The 4,871-nt window shown below is 34.7% G+C and overlaps 1 protein-coding gene across 1 annotated transcript in view; it reads right to left on the reverse strand.

Moving 5' to 3' along the window:
* Positions 1-1,535: 1,535 nt before the first annotated feature.
* Positions 1,536-4,871, reverse strand: part of LOC106464461 (cyclic nucleotide-gated cation channel alpha-3-like) — a gene marked incomplete at its 3' end in the record, with an annotated part of 32,349 nt that continues 29,013 nt past the window's right edge. Inside the window, 3 exon segments of the mRNA NM_001314154.1 lie at positions 1,536-1,561; positions 3,615-3,636; positions 4,344-4,364.

Below are 4,871 nucleotides of genomic sequence, written 5' to 3' on the forward strand. Positions count from 1 at the left end.
ACAAAATTTAGGCAACTGTGAGTTAATATTTAATGATTGTTTAGTTTTCATAACAAGGGTGTTAAAAGTTGATCATTTTAAAGGCGATAGTTAAGACAAGTTTGGTTGCATAACTCGATAAGGGTCGAACGTTGTGTGTGTGGCCAATTGTTGTAGCATTGTTGACACCAAGTTACTCGACGCATTGGTGTTTTTCTCGTTACCTTAAATGAGTATCTTTTCCTTACAGCGCTACTCGAGTAGTTTACAGAAAGTTTGAGGCCTCAGTGAACAATGTATAACTATAGGCAATCAAGCGAGCGCAAGTTAAGTGCAGTTCAGTCAGAAAATTAGTTCGCGAAAGAAAACGTGAAGTTAGTTGACGTGTGAGTAATTAGCCATAATGGGCAATATCTTAAAGTGAGTTTCACAGTTTAATAGAGATAAGGAGAATAATTTGTTTTGTCAAAGCGTGTTCTAAAGAAATCAACCCGTCTGTGTAGACTTTGAGGAAAAGGAGACAATTATTTAAATTTCGAGATACAACTGCGGTAACCCACGGAGTAACATAACTGAATCTATCACAGATTGTACAGTAAGAAACAAGGTTGAGAAAAAAATAGTTAGTCTTGTCCATTGGATTCTAAAGTAATTGGATCAGCCTGAGTGGACTTTTGACAATAAAGAGTAATTTTTAGAGTTTGAGATACAACTGTGATATTCTATAGTGTAAAGAATTTTTGTACATACATTTGACTTGTTCTGAATATATTATTTTAAAACAAGTGGATTGTTTGCTTGTCGTTTATTGTTTGAATTTATCGCCAACAAGTCGCAGACACCTGCTGTAAAAGATTTCCAGCCCACATATACATAAAACCCTGACAATTATCCTGCCTTCCACTCATCATCAACACGAATTATTTCTGATTCTGCCTCTATCTAATTCTAACCCTAAATTTTTTTCTCACATTCTATCACCATATGTTTATTCTCAGCCTACATTTCCAAGTTCTTATTCTCATCTTCTAGTACCAAACATTTATTCTCAGCTTCTACTTCCAAGCCTTTATTTTCAGCTTCTCAAAGTTTCATTTCTATCTGTACCTCAGCAAGTTATTTGCACTATGCTCAAGGTTAGAAAAGTCTCTCGCTTCATTTAAAACTTCAAATATCTCATATTTTTAATTGCTACTACAAGTAATACCGTGTTATTTACATATATTTTCCAACCTACCTTTTATCAGTGATATCCAACTCTCTATTCTTAAACAATGAAATACACAATTTATAATCAGTAAGAATTACCTGAACCACCATCAAACTAAAAGACATAAGATAATAACAAAAAAAGGAAAATTACTCTCTTCCAAACTTCACTGTTTCATCTAGTTGAGTTGATTTTCCTTCTCGGCTTTCGTTGATGTGGTTTCACTTCAATCTCTTCTTTCATTGTTGGATTTCAATTACTAACAAATTGATAAATCACATTTCTCCCACCACTTTGTTGTATGTCGCTCTTGACACCATTTTGTTGTAGATTGCCTTGACACCACTTTGTCACAATCATGTTATACTTGCACTTCACTTTCTCCTGAACTTTATTGTGATTCTTCTTATTTCTATCAGAGGACGATTTATACTAATGTACAGGGTGTCCCAGAAGTCTGGATCCATAGGGAAAATAGACAATATATAAGTTCAACAAACACATTTCTAAGGTCAGCTGTACATATTTCAGTATAAGAAGAACTTACATTGGTATGGTGGCTAATGGTATGCAATTTGAATAATAAATAAGTTAAGAATAAATTGTTTATTTGTCCCTATGGATCCACATTTCAGGGACACCCTGTACATAATAAGTTGCTGTTCAATGTTATACAACACATAGATTTAGAAGTTGTTTTTTGTTTTTTCTACATGGAAGCATTTCTTTCTTCCTTTTACTCTCTCAGTTTATTTGGTCTCTCTTACATCTCCTGGTCTTTTTATCTTCTAATATATGCCTGTTTTTTATACTCCTTTCTCAAAAACCCATGCCAAACAAGTCTCTTTCTTTCTGACCTTGTAAACTTGTTTTGATTACAGCGTTTTATAATCACAAGGGATCCTGTTGTCTCCATACTTCTGAAGAAGGAAGGTGGCAACTTTCTCTAATGATTTCATAGCGACCAGAGTGCTCTAATCCCTTAACCTCTTTGGGACTTACCAAAATTCAGCCATTTTCTCACCTCTCCCAATTCAACTGACGTTCCTTACATCTAACTTTATAACACTTATGCATTTGTGGTATGCCATGTGTTTTCTTACTCTTACATTAATATAAAATCTTTCTTTTTTATTATATTGCATATGCAGCTTTTACATGACACATGGGTCCAAAGGCGCAAAGTTTATTTTGCTCTAATTACACTGGACAACAAAAATATGCTATTTGAGAAAACGTAAGTGATTCGGGATAATTTGATGGTGCTGATTTCAAAAATATAGTCAGTGTTATTGTAAAATCTCAATATTTAATCATCTCTATGTGAAATACCATGCAATCAGCTCAGTACAATAGATAATGTTGGTATAAATTTTTGATAACTTCAAGCATTGACTGTATTGATGTAAAATTCCAAATATATTGTTCATATATGCTATTTATTCTTGATAAAATTATAGCGAATTGCATTACTTTTGCTTCATGCTCACGCTCACCTGCTCCCCCCCGGGAATCACAAAACCCTCTTGGCTCAGTTTGCTAGAACATTAGAGAAGTCCCTCGATTGAGTATAAAAGAGGCGGAGTTAGACCCCTAGGCCTCTCTCTCAGTTGCCTCTCACTCACTTGATTGGTTACTTCAACTCGCTTTGCACATAATCAAAACAAAGTCTGATCTTCTTCCTCCTACCATACCTGCGACATAATCAAATTTTGCTAAACTTTGTTTTTTAATCTTTTAAACTTTAGTTCTGTAAACATAAATTTAATTATATTTTTTATAAAATAATTTGAAATGCTGGCTGCCTCCAAAAGTGGCTTTTGCTACATTTGTGGAACGAAAAAAAACATCACACACAAGATAAAGGTAGCCTACTACCACTATTTTGGGTGAAATATTGGTGACCAAGAAAAATATTGGGTTCCACATGTGTGTTGCACAGTTTGCACGTTTTGCTTGACACAATGACTGAATAAGAAGAGAGTAAGTATGCCATTTTCATTTCCCATGATATGGCGTGAGCCCACAGATCATCTAACTGTTCAGGCAAAAATAAACAATACATTAATTATCTAGATATTACATCTGCTATGAAACCAGTACCTCATGGGGACTGAGTGTCTTCCAGTGCCACAGTGGTTAAAGAAGAGTTATCCTGCGAAAAAGATAATGAATCATCTTCATCCTCTTTATCTACTAATTCTATTTCTGTGGCACCTCAACATAAACTGCCTCATCTGATCACACAAGAAGAGCTAATTGATCTGATTCTTGTCTCTATCAAAGCAGCACTGGGATCTTATTGGTTCTTGTTTACAGCAATGGAATTTATTAGCTCCAGGAAGAAGAGTTCAAATTTATCGAAGTCACCATCAAAGTCTTGATTCTCACTATAGCATAGAAGATAGTTTGTGTTTCTGTACAAATGTTGATGCACTAATGAAATAATTAGGTACTGGACATCATCCTCAAGAATGAAGACTCTTATTGACTTCTCTAAAGCTAGTCTGAAAGATGTACTTTTGCACGATGGGAACACTAAGCCATCGATTCCTGTTGCTCATGCTGTGAACATGAAAGAAACTTATCAAAGCTTGTAGATTATACTAGAGACCATCTAATATGATCACCATAGGTAGAACATATGTGGTGATCTAAAAATTATAGCATTCCGGCTAAGACTACAGAGTGAGTATACCAAACATTGTTGCTTTTTGTGTCTCTGGGACACCCGAAGTGATAATAAAATAATTTCAAAAAGAAGAAATGGGCAATGAGAGAGAATTACATACAAAGGAAACAGAATATCGAGTATCAACCTTTAGTGAATCCTCAAAACGTGTTTATGCCCCACTTCATATTAAAATGGGACTCATGAAGAATTTTGTAAATGTAATAAAAAATGATGGTAATGGTTTCAGATATCTGTCTGACAAGTTTCCAAAAATCAGTGAAGCTAAAATGAAAGGAGGTATCCTTGTTGTGCCACAGATTCGAAAGTTCTAATGAATGATGTTTTTCAAACAGTACTAAATCAGAAAGAACTTGCTGCCTGGAAATCATTCAAACTGGTTGTCAAACTTTTTTTGGGTACGGCTTCCTTTGGTACGGCTCTGGACTGAATATCCAAATACAAATGAACTTACTGGAAAACATAACAGGCTAATGAATAATGATGTTATTAAATTGAGCCCCCCCCCCTCCAGTGGCTCAGCGGTATGTCTGCGGACTTACAGCGTTAGAAACCGGGTTTCGATACCCGTGATGGGCAGAGCACAGACAGTCCATTGTGTAGCTTTGTGCATAACTTCAAACAAACAAACAATTAAACTGGGTGTTCATGATGTTATTAAAATGAGTGTTCACGTAATTTTAATGTTATATTAAAGTTACTGCCTAATTAATAAATCATATTTCCCCTGCGAAGATGTTATACATAATAGTAGAAGGTTTAACTTTTATCCCGTTCAAAGGAGGCCTCATAATGTAGAAATTACTGCAAGTAACCGTAGTGTATCCTAAAGTCAAATATTTTGTAATACAGCAAATCTATATTTTTTAATTATCAAATTTTAGCTTCTTCTCCACATTTCCCCATGTGATTAAATATATATGTATGCTACACTGAAGCTACTGATTATAAATATATATGTATGCTACACTGAAGCTACTGATTATAAAT

Source organism: Limulus polyphemus, unplaced genomic scaffold (genome assembly GCF_000517525.1).
Source record: "Limulus polyphemus unplaced genomic scaffold, Limulus_polyphemus-2.1.2 Scaffold5017, whole genome shotgun sequence".
Taxonomy (NCBI): domain Eukaryota; kingdom Metazoa; phylum Arthropoda; class Merostomata; order Xiphosura; family Limulidae; genus Limulus; species Limulus polyphemus.